This window comes from Astyanax mexicanus, chromosome 12 (assembly GCF_023375975.1).
Source record: "Astyanax mexicanus isolate ESR-SI-001 chromosome 12, AstMex3_surface, whole genome shotgun sequence".
Lineage (NCBI taxonomy): Eukaryota > Metazoa > Chordata > Actinopteri > Characiformes > Acestrorhamphidae > Astyanax > Astyanax mexicanus.
Window position 1 is genome coordinate 5,697,321 of NC_064419.1, and position 18,995 is coordinate 5,716,315.

Below are 18,995 nucleotides of genomic sequence, written 5' to 3' on the forward strand. Positions count from 1 at the left end.
GGAGGCTGTTCGTCAGCCTGCCTCATTAATTCATGGCTAATGTAATGAGCGCAAATCGGGGGTCTGCAGATGGCTGAGAAGATGAGTAGATGACAAGATAGAGAAGGGTAGAGAAAAGAAAAGAGATGGGATGAGAAGAAAGGAGTAGAAAAGAGAATAAAAAGAAGATAAGAGTAGAGACCAGATAAGATGAGAAGAGACAAGATGAGAAGGAAACAGGATAGAAAGGTTTCTTAAATAGAAGAGACAAGAGGACAGAGAAAAAAAGACTATATACGGGAAAGAAGTAAAGCTGAGAAAGATGAGCAAGTAGAAGAGAAGAAAAGAGTATGTAGAAGAACAAAGAAGACAACAGAGGAAAATAGATAAAATGAGCAAGTGGAGAAGACAATAAAACACCAGAAAGGACCATAAGAGAAAAGACTAGAGAAAAAAAGAGAAAACTGTCAAAGAGAAAAGAAGAAAGGGGACAACACTAGAAGAAGAAAAGAGAAGACAGTAGAACAGAAGAGAAGAGGAAGCCGCAGAAGTCCAGCTGCAGAAATCTGCAGACTCAGGCTGGCTTCTGGCTCGCCTCTCCCTGATCCTCCCTGTGCTGGCCATAGATCTCCAGCCGCCATCGCTACCTCGGTCCATCCGTCACCGGCTCCGCCAAAGCTCAGGGCTCCGCAGCCTGCCGTTGCCATGGAGACCGTTTGTTCACACTTACAACTCTCCACTCCCCCAGACCACCACCGCCAACCCCCCCGCACGCCCACCCCCCGTAAACCTTTCCAGATTTCCGCCCCCACCCCCAACCCGGAGCTGCTGAGGAGCACTCGCAGTGGAAAGGAAAAGTGCTTTCAAAAGTGAGCATGCAGCTTCAGAACAAACCTCAAGGTAAACTGTTGCATGTGGGGGAGCCCGAGGGGAACCGAAGTTCCTGGGCTCGTTTTTCCCTCTCCACGTAAGTGATGACAAAATGGAGCATCTCCAGCTTTCTGTTGTCACACCACCTTGTTGCCCATAGCAATGCAACAACAGAGGATCAAGAAGGAAAGAAAAGAACAGATCCTCTTGAGCGAAAGCTGCATTTAACAATTTCCCCTGGAACAGGTGGCCCTAAAATACACATCCTGCCCATTACAACCCGGGACATGTGCAGGAAAAGTGTCCTGGCACGTGAAGTTTCTGTATTCCCATCTCTGCAGGTTTTGCCTTCTGGAGCACAACAGTGAAGACATTAAGGAGATAATCTGTTCGGAAAAGCCCACGCCGACTTGCTCAACGTGAGCAAAGAGAGTACCCTAACTGCTGACTCACGTGAGGGAACATAGCAACCTGTTGCTGGGAACAACTGTGAACAACATCAGCAGGCTCTTCCTTTCTGCGTTTCTTCCCCTCTCCTTCTGCTCTGAGTGTCATCGCTACAGAGATTCGGCATTGGGAAGATGAGCCCATAAAACAGACGCATAATCTCCATGAAGTGGCAGCAGGTCAAAGAAAAGCTAGATAGCGCAAAGCGGATCATATTGAGCAGAGAGAAAACTTCCCAAAGCTTTTGTGCCTTGCCACATTGTCTCTGCATGACGTGTGCTCCTCCAAGGGAAGCTTTCACGATTGCCTTACTGAAACAGGCCGCCTGAACCGGGGCTGTTTTGATAGTCGCAAGAGAAAACATGAACTTTTACCCACTATCTCTCTCATGGACCCCATTCAACCACAACAGCCCATGCCTTGATATTTGCCTGCGCCAATAGGAGCTTTCTTCCTATACTTCCTACATACAGGGGTTCTTTGGTTTAGGTGGTTGTTAGGAGGTTCCATGTGTATCCTGTGTATTGCAACTTACATTACCTTTTAGCAGGAAAAGAGAAAAACCTTCTGCAGATGGTTCTGTGAAACATTCCTAGGGCCAGTGATGTCTCACTGGCTAAAGTACTGGGTTACTGATTACAGGGTTTAATACCCCGTTTTGCTAAGCTACAACTGCTGGGCCCTTGAGCCAGACCTTTAACTATCTTTACTCCAAGGGTTCTTTATAATGAAACATGACCGGGTATACACTGTCTCTCTCATATTAATTCAGTTCCAAACATAACATGCCTGGATACTGAATGATGCAGTCACAGCTTACCTCTAAAGGGTTTTTACTGAAGGCCAGGGGTGGCCAATGGGGGTTGGAATTTAGCACAGCTTGCTAATTTTCCTAAACTAGCAGACCTACTGTACAAAACCTTGCAGTTACCAGATTGAATCAAGTTGAGTTGAATCAGGTCTGCCTAATAAGGCAATGGATCTATATAGATTTACGACAACTCAAAAAGCCAGTTAGATGCTTGAATGATTCTTTGCTGGGTAACAGATTCTTACGTAAAAACTTCTGTAGGGTCAGTAGAGCCTTAGTGGTTATAGAGTTTGATACGAAGCTGCCAATATTGGGCCCTAGACAAAGGCCCTTAAACTGTTTTGCTCCAAGGGTGCTCCAAGGATACAGACATAAATTGTCTGTATAATTTCCAAACTTTGCTGGAAAGTGGTCCTCAAGGATTGAAGATGTGCACGTCTTGTATAACTAATGTAAAACCTTCAAAAATAGTTCTATATAAGCTAAAAGAGTTCAGTTACCGCTACAAATCAAGTACCCTTTTAGTGTTATCTAGAATAATTTTTGCTCAGTGTGCAGCAAACTTGGACCCCACAGTGGATGTACATCATTCTTCACTAATGTTTTTGTTGTCTACTCCTTGCCAGCTTTGCACAGCTAGCCAACGACAAGACTGGTGAAAAACAACCGAGCCACAGCAGCGAGTTAATTTTACCTCTCTGGATCAATAAGCCAGTCTGAAAAAAGGTCCAGACAGATGGGAAATGTTGCTTTTCATCAGTATCCAGCAGTCAGCTCTTCTGATTAATCGTACCGCCGGAGCCCAGTGATCAGGTGATTATGATGATAATGACTGGGAGTATTGGATTCTAGATAAGCAGCACGGATGATTATGGGTCAAGAGATGTCATGCATCAGGTCCTATTGCTCTGAGAGTTGTTGGATTGTGTAACCCGTAAACCATGGAAGCTACCTCTTGACCATGTGTGTCATAGTTCAGAAATCTGAGATCAGAAAATTTGTCGCCTCTTATCTGGAATCCAATACTCCCAGTTTCATTGCAGCAATTATCTGAGCGGTCGTATCTACCAACTGCATGGCTTCCCAGGCACCAGATTATGGTTAGATAAAGGGACAACACAGTGATGATGGGTGTGTACTGGTGAAGAGGATATGAGCCAGGAATGATCCCTACATTAGAGAGCTTCACATCACTGAACAGATTATTTCTATAATAATTTACTACGAAGATAAACAGAATTGCACCATTTGCAATATGTGAAAGGCGATGTTGCTGGTAAAGAGTCCCAGGTCTACTCTAACTGGAGAAATATTTTACATTTTAAAACTAACTACTAGTCCTGTGTACAGGCAAGAACTTTGTGATACTAAGCCTATCATGATACAGGGGTTACAATTCAGTATATTCAGCATATTGAATCATACTGCAATTGTTTAAATCAAATTTTAGTATCATATTTTTAAAAATGTGACGCAACCACTCAACTTTTCAACTCATCCAATTCAAAGAGCACCATCATTCCAGAGAACATAGTTCCACTGCTCCACAGCTCAATACTAGGGGCTTCATATTCATAAAGTTTTAAGAGTTCTAGAATTAATATTTGGTGGAACAACCCTGTTTTTTAAATACAGTTTTCATGCATCCTGGCATCATGTTCTCCTCCACCAGTCTTACACACTGCTTTTGGACAACTTAATGCCTTTATGCTGGTGCAAACATTCAAGCAGTTCAGCTTGGTTTGATGGCTTGTGATCATGCATCTTCCTCTCGATTATATTACAGAGGCTCTTAATTTTCAAGGACAACCTTTTATACCAGAGATAAAATTTGGTGGCTTTCAAGATAGCCTAAAAGATGGTCCCCCTCACCTATTACTTGCTAGGCTATTCATATAATGTCATTTTCCTTTTCCATTTCCTTCCTGAAATGAAAGGGTGTCCTACAACTTCTGACTCACCCTGTAGTTGTGAGCTTACTTTGTAAATCTTCAAACTGCTGCCCCTTTAAAACGGGTACTGGTTGCACCTCCAGGCCTCACCTCTGAAACAAAGCAACTCCTGCTCCACTTCCATGGAAAAGTCTCCTGTTTATCGGCGGGCTATAAATGATTGCGACATCAATCAGTCATTTATGAGAGCATTTCACTGTTTGGAAGCAGTAAAGGTTTTTTTTAATAAACAAAGGAAAAGACCTGGTCCTGCAGGAGTTGGCTGCTTCCAAACACATGGTGTTAGTTTCGGCCCGGTGTGACGGCGGCCTTGGCCTGCGCGTAGGCACCAGCGGCACTGTTTGACATGTTCTCCATACAATGGTGTGATAACAATACAGTGGAGCGGGTGGCCTGGGAGTCACTGAGGGTTCGCATCACTATGAATCAACAAGCACTTCCCCATCTATTCAGGTGCTTGAGGAGGCATGAATAGCCATTCATACGCTAAAGCAGAAATCTGCAAACACACAGGCCTAAAGTGCCGAGGATAAATGCACAGGATGTTGGTATGGGGGGGAGGAAAGCTTGGTCGCATTCGTCCGAGCACTTAATGCAGGGCCTGCAGTGAACCAGTGACCCAGGCCGGCGATCTAATGAGGTTACGATATTCTTCACATCACCCGGTGATTTGTAATGATGAGAGGGCTTTTGGGACTTTGAGACTGTGGAGAAAAACAAGGACGAGGCATCCAGGTTCATATCCGCTGGTACCCGAGGGCTGGGCAAAGTAGCTTCAGATACAATTCACTATATGATAATTCACACCATTTGAATAACAGTAAATCCACCTTCCTAGTATAGTGTAGGTCCGGGTTGTGCCACCAAAACAGCTCTGACCTGTCAAGGCATGGACTCCCCAAAATGTCCCCAAAAACAAAATACGAAGTATTATTGTGTGCAATGTATTCTTTTGCCATGTCCCTTAGAAGCTAAAAAATGCTGCACTGACCTATGAAATATGTGTGTGGGACCTTCTGCATTGAATGGGAATACGATTTCTACCAGTGTCTTTTAATTTAAGCCTTCTAGAACATAGCTTCGCTCGAAATACCATAATTTATGACGCCTTGCAATAAGCATTTTTCAATCGCAGAGTTCAATCTCATTCACAAGATAACACCTCACAACGTACACAAATTTCGACATTCCAGCCATGACCTGAGGTAACACTGCATGATTAATTTGTATACCGCTATCCCATGACAATATTTTCTCTATGCACGTTATTTGTATTTATCCTAATATAAGTGTTTTACTAAGTAAATATATCTATATACACACACACCATATTATTACCTTTTCTCTACTTTTTATTCTACTTCTCAGGGTTAAAATGCGGTCACCTGGGGGTGGTGGTGGGAGTAAAAATCGAAACCACTTAAATGCACTAATTAACACGTACACCAAGCAGAGCTTAATTATTACTGTCATTATCCAATCATCTTTCATGATGCAACAAAATGCAAGGTGGGTTAAAGATATTTATATATAGATCTTCATTAAAAATAAATCTGGCGTGTATAAACCTAAAGGACGAAGGAAAAGTCCAGGGATCAGGAGTATTGGTGGGGGTGGGGTGGGCACTGTTTCCCTACTGTCCATGTCAAAAGGCTGTGGGGGAAAGGCCAGAGGGGGGGTTGGTGAGCGGGAAGGTTAGTGAGGGAGAGAGAGGCGAGACAGAGAGAGGTCTATTATGATGCAAATCGCAGGGCCCAGTGTGCTGTTTGTGGCAGGAAATTTAATTAGCAGTTGTGTAGCTACGATACAAACCAGGTGGAATGTAAAGAATGTGTTGATGAGGGGGGGGGGCTACGGCGAAGGGGGGCGGGTTTATGCCCAGGCTGCGTCTGAGCGCAAAAAAACATTTCAGATCCAGACAAGTTTTCACCTGTTGCTCAAGCATTTTACTAAAGACTGCTTTAGGGGGAGAGAGAGAGATAGAGAGAGGAAGGGAGGGAGACAGGGAGAGAGATGGAGAGAGAGAGGGAAGGAGAGACAAGCGATACAAGGACGAGAAGAAAGAGAGAGAGGGAGAGAGAAGAAAGAGATATATTAAGAGAGAGAAAGACTATATAAAGTAAGAGAGAGTAGGAAGGGGTAGAGAAAGAGAAGGAAAGATAGAGAGATAGAGAGACATAAGAAACCGATAAATAGAGAGTGAAGACATAAAAAAGAAAGAGTAAAACATGCATATAATGAGAGAGAAAGAGCGAGAGAGAAATACAGAGAAGAAAGTGCAATAGACAGGGAGGAATATACAGAAAGGAAGAGATAGAGAGAGAAAAAAGGAAAGCATAAAGAAAGTGCGAGAAAGAGACAGAAAAGAACAGGAGAGAGAGAGAGAGGGAAGGAGAGAGAGAAAGAGAGAGGAAGGGAGGGATAGAGAAGAGAGACAAGCGATAACAGAAAGAAAAAGAGAGAGAGAGAAGAAAGAGATATATTAAGAAAGAGAGACAATATAAAGTAAGAGAGAGTAGGAAGGGATAGAGAAAGAGAAGGAAAGACAAAAAGAGAGAGAAAGACATAAAACCGATAAATAGAGAGTGAAGACATAAAAAAGACAGAGCAAAACATGCATATAATGAGAGAGAAAGAGTGAAAAGAAAACAGAGAAAAGTTCAATAGACAGGGAGGAATATACAGAAAGGAGAAGATGGAGGTAAAGAGAAAAAAGGAATGTATAAAGAAAGTGTGAGAAAGAGACAGAAAAGAGCAAGAGAGAGAGAGAGAGAGATACAGAAAGAGCATAAAGTCCAAAAGAAAAGAGGAGATAGCGAGAGAAAGAGAAAGAAAGAGCAATAGACAGGGAAAAATGGACAGAAAGGAAGAGATAAAGAAGAGAAAGAGAGAGAGAGAGAGAGAGAGAGAGAGAGAGAGAGAGGGACAGGCAGAGATATACGAAATATGAATGAGAAATAGAGAAAAAGAAAGATACAGATATAAAAGAAGAGAGAGGGAAGCAGGAATAGGAAGAGAGAGAAAGACAGAGCAACAGATCAAGACCGATATGTAGAAAAAGAGTTTTAGAAAGATAAAAAGAGGTGGGAGAAAAGAGAGTAACAGAGAGTAATAGAAAGAGAGAATGAGACAGAGAATAAGAGAAAGAGAGAGAATGATAGAGAGAGACTGTAAGAGAGGGAATAACTGTTTTAACAGTTTATTGAATGTTCATGTATGTGCTGAAGCAGACTGTCGGTCCTGCTCTCCCTCTGTGTTGCGTCAGATCTGGAGTTTGGGTTCTACAGCTTTCCTGAGGCGGCGTTTCCACAGACTCACCAAAACAATCAGCTCTCAGAGCTGATAACACACTCGATTACAGCCCTAATTACCACCACACACTGCTGACACTCACACTACCTGCACTCTCACACTGATGGGCCGGGCAGGATCGCGTGCCATCCTGCAGTATTCTCTATTTTACTGCCCCCCTCCCAGAGACGTCCCAGGCCCAGGGTGGTCTCAGTGACTCTGTTCCCATTCACACTAGGTCACTTCACGCTTTCCCACACATCTTTAGTATCTTTATTATATCCTAATTATTATAAATGTAAACACACACAAGGTGCATTTAAAATACAGATACAAATATGATCAATGATACCCACTTCAGGAGGTGGTCCGAGATGCATTTAAAAAACACAAAATCTGATCACTCAAAACTATTTTAGAAGATGGTCTGAGAAGAATTTAAAACAGATACAAATCCAAATCATTCAAACCACTTCAGGAGGTGATCTGAGATGCTTTTAAAACCAATACAAATCCAAATCACTCAAACTACTTCCAGAGGTGGTCTAGCACACTTGAAACATACAAAGCTAAAAATCGGAACACTCAACCCACTTCAGGAGGTGATCTGAGATGATTTTAAAGGGATAGTTCGGTATTTTTGACATGAGTCTGTATGGCATCATCATAACCAGTGTCGTGCATCCACACTGACTTACCCCCCACAGCGTCCTGTGAGCAGAGTTCTTGTCCAGTTTAGGTCAAAGCGAAAGTAGTCCGGCATGTTTGCTGGGGTCAGGAAAATAACTCCTTTTTCTTCCCAAAGCAGTACGTGTTCAAAAGAGTGATTTATTTACATCACAAAAAACTAACCCTGCAAAAGTCACGCCTCGTAAATCACTTGGGTCCTACTTTCTCTCATTCCATATCAATGCGCGCAGCGCTGCAACCTGACAGCTAGCCTACGTGTTTGGGTCGCTTTGTTTACTTCTCGCTTGTTGACGCGTGCGCAGCTCGCTGTCAGAATGACGCGCACTGATACGAAATGAGAGAAAGTAGGACCCAAGTGATTTACGAGGCGTGACTTTTGCACATGCCGGACTACTTTCGCTTTGACCTAAACTGGACAAGAACTCGGCTCACAGGACGCTGTGGGGGGTAAGTCAGTGTGGATGCACGACACCGAACTATCCCTTTAAAACCAATACAAATCTGGTCACTCAAACTACTTCAAAAGGTGGTCTGAGGAGAATTTAAAACAAATACAAATACAAATCACTATTTCAAGAGGTGTTCTAAGACACACTTGAAACATATACAAAGATAAATATCTAATTAAATCAAATCACTTCAGAAGGTGGTCTGAGAATAATTTAAAACAGATACAAATGCAAATCAGTGAAACCAGTTCAGGAGGTGGTCAATTTTTTTTTTTTAAACAGATCCAAATCCAAATCACTCAAACTACTTCCAGAGGTGGTCTGAGACACACTTGAAACATATACAAAGACACAAATCTCATCATCTGATCTATACTTAAAATAACTACAATTTTGTTCACTCAAACCACATCAGGAGGTGGTCTGCGACGCCTTTAAAACAGATACAAATTTGATCACTCAAACTACTACAGAAGGTGATCTAAAAACACAATAATCCACACGTTACAGCAAATTTAAACACATCTGTCTCTCTCTGAGACGCATTGGACAAACCCAAACCTCTCTACATCCAGTTAAATCCCCTCTCAGTACAATCAAAACTCCTCCCAGTGCACGACAAACTCCTCCCACTACACCCCAAACCCCTTCCCACTACAACTGATTGCTAGGTTAGTCAATCTATACAGACATTTTCTCCTCAGCATGGACCAATTGAATATACAAATCTATCAACACATTTGATTATTTGTTACTCCAACAAAAGCATGATAAACTATTAAAACCTTCAATTGACTAAGCGGGTGTCCCAATACTTTTGTCCACATAGTGTATTTTTATACCTCACCAATCAGATCAACCACCCAGAGCACAGCAAAGTCATCAGGGGAGGGGCACAGTATCTACTTTTGGGCTAGGCCTCTTCAACAAGAGCTAAATACAGAACTAGCACACATAAACACACACACACACACACACACACACACACATGGGTGGACATGTGACTATGAGCCATATCTGGAGGTGTACACACACCTTCACACACAAATAGCCCAATGGGGACACACTGCAGCTGTCTGCTTGAGAGATGAGCTGTGGCAGAGACAAGGTCATTAAAAACTCACCACGGTATAGGGTTACTCTGGACACGGCTACAACAATCACACCGGGCAGATGCCTGGCGGGTCGGGGTCTCGGATAGACACATAGTCTGTGTCCCAAAGTATCCGGACTGACAATCTGACCCCTATAATTGGTGAAAAGCAATTGGCCAACTGAATGGGATGCTCTGGAGAGGTTACACATGACCCTAAGGTAACCATGCCCACCTATGCTAAGGTACTGAGCTGTGGGGCTGTGTTCTCTAGAGTAATGGAAGCCCATTCATTACCTCTGGGCCTATGGGATGAGTTGACATGATAAAACTACAACTACAAATGGCAGAGCGCCTTATAATTCAATGCACCTTTATGTATGATTTTTATCAGTCAGATATTAAGGAGCAGTAAAGCCACTAAGCTTACGTACAGCGTTATAAAGAAGTTTCAGTAAAGTTTCTCCAGCTCCAAGGCTGGAGCAGTAATAGCATTAGCGCTTGCTCTTTCATTGTTCAGAGGTGAGTATATATCAGACTGTAGCCTGCGCGTTTATTGTGTTAAAACAAGCTACGTAGGACGAACCGCTAGCTGATGGCACCCTGACTTCCTGAAACACTCAGGGTTGTATGTAGCAATGTCGGGGGGGCATTTATTAGCACTAAGCACTAAGCACTGTAAACCGTGGCTTGCACTGCTGCTAACCACGCTAAAATACTGGAAATCTAAGCTTACTGTAAATAAACCCAAGTTCTTTACTCACCCGAATTAGGTGCCCCCACCCCCAGTGGCGAGACCTGCTGAATTAGAAGGAAAACATGGCAACACCACTGTTCCTTACTAGTGTAGCTTAAAACGCGCCTTATAATCCAATGTGCCTTATGTATAAAATTTACCAGAAAATAGACGTTCTTTGATAGTGCGCCTTATAGTCTATAAAATACGCACTATCCATCCAACATCTAAAATGTATTTTTTGTAGCTGAATAAAATCAAACCCTTCTCACCATTTTTCTTAGAATAACTGACTACATGATTGCTTATGCATTCATTTACAATGTTGGAAAAAAATATATATATTGAATGAGAAGGTGTGCCCAAACTTTTAAGTGGAACTGTACTTGGTATTATTTTTTTACCTAATATTACACTTTCTGCCATGTGAATATTGTGCAGGCACACACTGCGATAATGATGCTAAAACGATAATTGATACAAACCTGCCTATGCACAACCATAGTCTACACACAGCTCTTTGGATGCATAATGCATGTAGAACCCAAGCTATAAGCTAGGGCCACCACAGCGGTCAAGCAGAGTTCAACACAGTACCCACCGACCGCTCATGCATAAGCACAGCCGCAGGCCGCAAGCAGGGTCAATAACGGTCTCTCTGCTTCACTGCTTCCTCACACACACACGGGTCTGTTTGTGTTCGTATGCGTGTGTACATTAAGCCCTACAGGGCGCTACAAGGTGCTTAGATGTTGAACAGTGTGACCGAGCCATCCAGCTGTGCTGAACTGGCGACCAAGTGTTTCATTCTTTAAACAGGTTCTGCAGGCAGTGATCCTGTGAATGAGCGGAACAGACCCGGCTGTAGAACATGCTCAGCGAAGGTGTGTAGAAAAGTAACACAGTAGAACCTTCAACAGCTTCAACACCATTTAGCAGGTGCATTAGTAACTCAGTTCAAAATGTAAAACTCCTATTATATTGGTGTATAACACACAGAGTGATCTATTTAATTGTTTTCCTTTTATTGTTGAAGCTCATGGCTTACAGCCAATAAAAAAACCCCAAATCAGTATCTCAGAAAACTAGAATATTATACAAGACCAGGCCAAGTCCTGCTGGAAAATGAAATCTCCATCTCCATAAAAGTTGACAGCAGAGGGAAGCATAGAAGTGCTGTAAGATTTTGTGGGAAAACACTGCTCTGACTTTAGACTTATATAAATAATAAAACACAGTGGACCAACACCAGCAGATGACATGTCTCTCCAAACCATCACTGATCATCAGTAAATTTTGCATTTCATTTAAAAATCAAAGGGAGCAGAGTCTGGAGGAAGAGTGGAGAGACACACGGTCCAAACTGCTTGAGGTCTAGTGTGAAGTTTCCACCAATCAGTGATGGTTTGGAGAGACAGTCATGTTTGCAGTTTGCAGTCATGTTTAAATATTATCTTACGATCCAAGTCGATAGCTTGGTAAACCAGTTTTTTTTTTTTTTTGTTTTATGACAGTCTGAAAATGATTATGGTCTAGAACTTGTTTTTAAAGTACCTGCAGGGGTGTTGGGGTACGTGCACAGGGCGTTGTGCATTGTAAAACAGCACCCAAATAAAAAGTGTTTTCCTGATTTATCGCTATTACTTACCATCATACCCACTCCATATAAAAATAAGACGACTCATGCAATATCTCTGCTGGTTTTAGATGGTAAATAAAGTGGTTATATTTGTATTGTAGCTGTGGCGACCACCACCGTAAATAAATCACATGAGTCACTTCTCTACAATGAACCATTTCACACCAAACCCACACTCTCAGTGTTTACATCTCCACCACTGAATTACGCAGAAATTTCAAACTACAAACTATCTGTGGAATTGCCCTTTAAAGGAGATGGAAAAGTTTAGACTGAATTATGGATTTGCCAAAAACGCCAAAGCTGACTTGGCGCTTCACTTCAATCAGTGATAAAGAAAAAGGATAACTCCATTTTTTATAAGGAACGAAAAAAAGAGCATGACTTCTGAAAGCTCACGGCTGAAGCCAGAGGCCGCGCTCTCTTTCCGTTACTCAGCCTGTATTTGTGTATCATGTTGCCATGTAAACACACCAGCTGCTCTGCATTTTGGCCGGCGTGGAGTTTCATTCCCGTTCCTTTATTTTCTTTATGGAGGGCGTGTGTGACCGAATTAAAAGCCTGATTCAGGCTCGGGCCCAATCGCTGGGCTTTGTCAAAACAAGCTAACAAACGGTTTTGAGTTTGCCCACAGCTTTAGGCCTAATCCCTTCTTCAGATATTTCAACAATTACCAACCTATAATTATCTATGCGTCTGCGGTATGTCTTTCTGCACTGTCAAGAGCTTGGAGATCCGACGTGCCATACTGTGGCAATATGGTGTGCTTTAGAGGCGAAGGGATGTATAATTTAAGTCAGGAGTTCTTAACCTTTTTCATAGAGCAACCCCTGTTCAGATTTTACAATGTTTTCATTACTCTGGATAATCCAGATCTAATTCTATGCACATTTTGCAGAGAAAACACTATTAATTGGCAACACCCAAAGGGGTCCTTCTAAAGGATCAGTCTAAAGGTAGACAAGGAAACCCATGTTCTGAGGATGCATCTTTAAAATAGGAGGAACAGTAGAAAAATATATATAAATTACATATGTAAATGTGAAGAATAATTTAATAGCTCTAAAGAAACTCCACAGAAATGGAAACAGAAGATGGAAATAGAAGAACCCTACTCAGAACCTGGAATATATAGAACAATTTATGGTAGGAACTTTTTGGGGAACCAAAGGTGCTTTTCTATGAAACTGCTTTTTCGACAAATAGTGCTGGAAGGCTAAGAGAATGCTGTTCCAATACATTTCTCTGGGGATCCCAAGATGGATCTTTCTTACAAATAGTTCTGTTACAAGATACTATGCCCTCAAATGGTGGTTTTCCTACTCATCCTTTTTAATCTATCCTGTCAGTTAAATGATACGTTTCTACCAAAACTGTCAGAATTGACCCTTGAGTGCACTGCATGTGAAGTGAGGGCCGAGACCCAGGTTCTCTGACGAACTGGACATTACATTGGGCAGGAAGCAGGCGTCTGGTCCCATCAATAATTAACCCCAATTACATGAATCATTCAGTCCTCGACAGGAAAGACGAATCCTGCCTGGAAATGCACCTGTGACAACATATTTCATTACCCGCACCCCAGAGCCTGGCCTTCCGAGACTCTTGTCGCCCGGCAAAGATTGTTAGTTAGTTAGAGGGAGTTTTCTGCTCCAGCAGTCCAGAAATCACCGGCGCACCTGACAATTCACGTCTAAAACGCTACATCTATGCACGTTCGGCTCCCTCGCACCCATCAGCGGCTCTCGGGAGGACTGTGTCGCGCTGCCGGGCTCCACGCCCTGACAGTCGCTCTGACAAGCCGAGCCGCTCCTTAACAAGCGACATCAGAGCGGGCGCTAATGCGCTGACTGATCGGGGCCATCCTAATGTGATTAGTGGGCCGAGAGGAGTAGCCGGTCAGAGTGGGCGACGTGTTGCATCAGCCCCGGCTCGTCCCCCTCTCTCTGTGCGCCAATTACCCTCATTATCGGCCTGGCTTTCAGAGACATGGCCACTCGCGGCTAAAGAGAAATCAATAGCCAGGCACAGGCGAGCGCCGGGCGACACCTGGTCCGTGGGCCATTGTGGTGAAGTGCGCTCTCATTAAGCCGCTCTCCGCCGTGCAGGTGTAACGTCGCTGTGGCTACCCGCCGGAAAAAATGACAGCAGGCCCGGATGAGAGGAGTCGGGCTGTTGTCAAGGCCGTCAGAGAGGCCTGAACAGCTCCCGTGAGCTTGTCAGATGTGAATGCATGGCATAACGTGCAAATTAATATACACTGGCATCACTGGTCAGGATCAGCCACAGGCGGCACTGTGGAAATGTCACGGCCGGCGCTCGCTATTGTAAAACTACACACCTGAGGACAAAGGAATGGGTACATGAATACAATTAGGCTCTTTTACAATACATGCCCATTTCAGTAGAGATAAACATAAAGATACATATACTCTATACTCTATATTATATTTAAAAAAAAACTCAAAACATTTTTAGGCTGATGGTGTAATAAACCTGTAATATCCCAAAACTAAGCATCCACAACAGTCTGCCTGGGTTGAGAGTACCAGCACCACCAGTATTTTTTTTTTAAATGGTTAAATCCGGTTCTGAGTGGTCCAGCGGGCTAGACGAATTTGAGTCACTTTCACATGTTTTAGGACAGATTCGTTCACATTACACACAGATACAGGTCAGCCAAATCTGATCTTAGCAAAAGTGATTTGAGCAAAGTGGCTTGTAATTTGAATGTAGCCCAAGTGGTCACATCATTTAGCACAAAAGAGACTTATCTCTAATTACAGATTCTCACTTTTTTTTATATGTTATCAATCTGCATCTACATTGTATTAGGGGTGGGCAATATTATATCGTGTACAATATATCGTGACACAGAAATATTGTGATATTAAAAATCCATCTCGTGATAATAGAGATGTTCTGTCTTAAAAGTAGTCTATTATTTACTGTGAATACTTTAAGTGTATTTAATGTATAATTGTTTTTGTTTGCAGTTTAGATGCATGCACTAAATATTCTGCAATATTTTTTGCTGCATTATATTATTTTATGCTATATTATTTATTTTGCCACATTATGATTATGCTGTTATACTCTTATACTATATTCCTGAAATTAATTAATTATTTATCTGTTTTCCTATATCGCCAAGTATATCGTTCTCGCAAAAATACCCTGAAATATCGTGATATTATTTTAGAGCCATATCGCCCACCCCTACATTGTATAACATTATATATGAGATATTTTAGCTAATGTACTTACATTAAAAGCTGGGCTTTCCTTTGAATGCATTTTACAATCATAAATTACTAAGCAAACTTAGTAGCACAAAAATTGTTTTGCTCAAATGATTTTGAATATGATTTCTGAATAGATTAGATTCTTAAGATTCTAGAATTTCAACCTCTAATAAACGTGCAAAAAGGGTTAAAAAGCTGCCATCAAACTATTCCTGATGCTCTCCTCCTAGCTGCTGCTGCTGCTGCTGCTTTGCACAGTCAGTCAGTGTGGCATCAACAACCTGTTGCCTGCAGTCTGAGAAGCAGAGCAAGCATTTAAAGGTTACCTACAGAGCATCGGTTTCGGCATAGCAAGGCTACAAAAGAGGTATTTAGGAAAGTTTGCACGAGAACATCACCAAGCTTATTAAACTGAGCTGTGAATCTAGGCTCGAACTATGACCCTATTTTTTTGGGTCCACCTTACTATCAAAACACTCCACTTATACAGAATCCAACTAGGTTTGGAGTGCCGGCATTGGTAATAAACTTCACTTAGATTTTACAATAAAAAATGTATTATTTAACCTTTAAATGGGCTACAATACAAAAAATTCATGATGCTTCCCTCCCAACTACTGCTGCTGCTTCAGTCACTGTAACTCCACAACCTGTTGCTTCAAAGAAGCAAAACAGGCACTTTGCTTTAACCCAAATATCAACGAGCATATTAAGGAGAGTACTGTGAAGCTAGGCTCGAACCATGCCCAGCTTAAAAGGTCTAGTGTGCTACCTACAGACAAGATTTATTTTTTTTATTTAGTGTGGTTTCAGACTTTCGGAAGGAACAATTGTTAATAAATGGTTCAATCCAGTATCATGTTAACTCATTTATAACTCATATATGTGCTTAAATTAACCTTAGGTAGTAGGGGTGTGCCATATCATATCGTACGCAATAATATCGCCAACTTTTTTCAATATCGTGAACGATATTATACCCTAAAAATGTTGTCCCACCCCATATCACCCACCCCTAATTATCACATCAGGGTACTACTTTTTTTTTTTTACAGTTTTTAGCAAAAGAAAAATTCACACTGTTCTCATTTACCATTATATATCTAGTAGAGACAGATTATATCTGTCCAGTATCCATTCGGTATTTATTTTATTCTAATCCTGGATATATGGAGATATTTGGAGTGTATTTTTAATATCATGACATTCTGGATCATTGACTTCTATTACAAATCTGATCAAATTCTTGTATTTTTTAATATCTCAGGTAGGGGTGTGACATAAATCGTATGCAATAATAAAATAAAATGTTCATTTTGTTGCAGTATTGAATTCTTGAAAAAAAAAAAAAAAAAGAGTATCGTTATCGCGAAAATACCATCGAATATCGTGATATTATTTTGGGGCCATATCAACCACCCCTAATAGGTAGTCTTACATATAAACTTTAATTTAATGCTTTAATGTAATGAGGTAAAGAGTTAATCTGACAATACTTCATTATTTCGTGACAGACAATATCGATGCCTTTCTGAGCAAATCCTTGATATCCTTTCTCAGCACTTATAGAACAGTGACCAACTGGGCTTTTAATTACACAAAAAAAGATGTAATTATTTCCTATTTAACTGTATGGACTGCAACAAACTGTAGTTTGTATGTGAGAGTATTTTTTACATGCTGCAACTACACAAATTACCGTTCAATATATTGTTTTTAAATAATTAAACAGAACAGTGGAATCTGAAGAGTACAACACTGTCTTGTGAAAGGGTATTTAAACACAGCACACTGTCTAACACTAATCTTTGCATGTAACTAAACTAAAAATCAATATTGTGTATATGAAATACAGTACTGCAAAACAAAAGGTTGCAATACTTCAATATATCAATATTTTTCCCACACCACTAATTCATGATGCTCTCCTCCTAGCTGCTGCTGCTTTGCACATTCAGTCAGTGTAGCTTCAACAACCTGTTGCCTCTGTTCAAGAAGAGAAGCAGGCATTTAACTTTAACCTTGACCCATGGTCCATGTGACCTAGTGAACATCAGTCTCGGCAAAAAAATGAGATACTAAGTCATTTTTCTGAGATACTCTCTCATTATTCTGAAGATGTCTTTTGCTCTTGGATTTTTTTTTCTTTTTCCAGCGAACCTTTTACACATCTTCTGTACAATCAACTCAGAATAACGAATTAGTATCTCAAACTAATGAAATAGTATCCAAAAATAATGAGGCAGCATCTCAAAATGACTTAGTATCTCAAAATAATGAAATAGCATCCCAAAATAAAGACTTATTTTCGCATAGTAACGACTTAATATCTCACATTAATGGGATAGTCTCAAAAAAATGACACAGTAAATCAAAATAATGAGATAAAGTCTAACAATAATGATGGCATTTCAAAATAACGACTTAGTATTTCAAAATAACTACTTTGTATCTCATAATAATGACTTAGTAACTCATAATACCAACCTAGCATCTCTTAATAACTACTAAGCGTCTAAAAGTACTGAGATAGCACCTCAAGATAATGAGATGGCATTTCAAAATAACGACTTATTTTCGCTAAATAATGACTTACTATTTCACATTATTTGGGATAGTATTAAATAAATGTGCTAGTACCTCAAAATACTGAATTACAATCTCAAAATAAGGACATAGAAAATCTAATTAATGAGGTAAAGTCTCAAAATAATGAGATAGCATCTAAAAATATCGACTTAATATCTTAAAATAATGAGATAGCAACCAAAAATAACGAGTTTATACCTCAAAATAATGAGATAGCACCCAAAATAATGACTTATTATCTCAAAATAACTACTGTGTATTCCATAATAACAGTTTAGTATCTCATAGAAACAACTTATTAACTCAAAAAACAACTAAGTATCTCAAAGTATTTCTTAAAATGGCTTACTGTCTTAAAATTATGAGATAGCATCCAAAAAAAAAGTCAAAATAACTACTTTGTATCTCATAATAACGACTTAGTATCTAATAAGAATGACTTAATAATTGACTTATTGAGATAGCATCTCAAAATTACTTAGTATCTCGAAATAATGACTTATTTTCTTAAAATAACGACTTAGTATCATTTTAACGACAAAGTATCTCATAATAATGATTTAGTCATTTAAATTAACTACTAAGCATCCCAAAGTATTGAGATTAGCAGCACCGAATGCGCCTGGTTCTGTTACTATCTTTAAAGCGCTTAAATAAGCATTTGAACACATTTAAAACTTGCAAAAAACAGCTAAAACATCAGCAAAGTGTTGTAAATCCGAGAAATTTAGAAAAACGCTGCAAAGTTGGTATAAAACTGTCCGTTTAAACTGTAAGTTTAAACACGGTTGCTATGTAGAAGTGAAAAATCCAAATCCAGAAAATGAAATTCCGCGCTGGGGTTTTGTGCCGACTACCTAGGCCGTTCAGCTGCAACAGCGCTACCTATGCAGTGGGAACAGAATCCCGGCGCGGATTATCACTCTCTGGATCTGGATTCGCCACCACTGTCTAACATCCATCGCTAGCTAGGTTAGGTTTAACAGCGTTTTATAAAGATTAATCTACATTAAACCATTAAGAATCGTGTAAATTAGCTAGATAGCAGCCAGCTAACAAATTGTTAACTGTTTTTAAACATTTTTAAATCATTTAAATCGTGAAAATAAGCAGAGATACTGACAGTGAGCCTTAAAACTACAGACTCAACAGTTTGTTAAAACAGAGTTGTGGGAAAACTAGCAAACAAAGAGTAGAAAAACCC

General features: G+C 40.6%; 1 protein-coding gene across 5 annotated transcripts in view; it reads right to left on the minus strand.

Annotated features, from left to right (window-relative positions):
• rfx2 (regulatory factor X, 2 (influences HLA class II expression)) overlaps nucleotides 1-18,995 on the minus strand; it is a 64,856-nt gene that overhangs the window by 45,617 nt on the left and 244 nt on the right. The gene's annotated exons all lie outside the window — the stretch shown is intronic.